The sequence below is a fragment of the Zea mays genome, chromosome 6 (assembly GCF_902167145.1).
Source record: "Zea mays cultivar B73 chromosome 6, Zm-B73-REFERENCE-NAM-5.0, whole genome shotgun sequence".
NCBI classification, from domain to species: domain Eukaryota; kingdom Viridiplantae; phylum Streptophyta; class Magnoliopsida; order Poales; family Poaceae; genus Zea; species Zea mays.
Window position 1 is genome coordinate 165,787,265 of NC_050101.1, and position 216 is coordinate 165,787,480.

Here is a 216-nt window from a genome sequence, read left to right on the forward strand (position 1 = left end):
ATAAGACATAGAAATATGGTAGGGTTGTTCGCTTCTGATTTCATTGTGTTTTTTCTTCAGGAGTTTGGGGATCAAGGAGAGGACTCCATTATCTTGTCACCGCTGGCTGAAGGAGATTAGTACTCCTGACCGCCCCGCTGCCCTCCGTTTCCTAGGTACACGCAACTGTCATACACATGCTTTGCTTAAGCATTTGAAGCATTTTGATTCCTATTA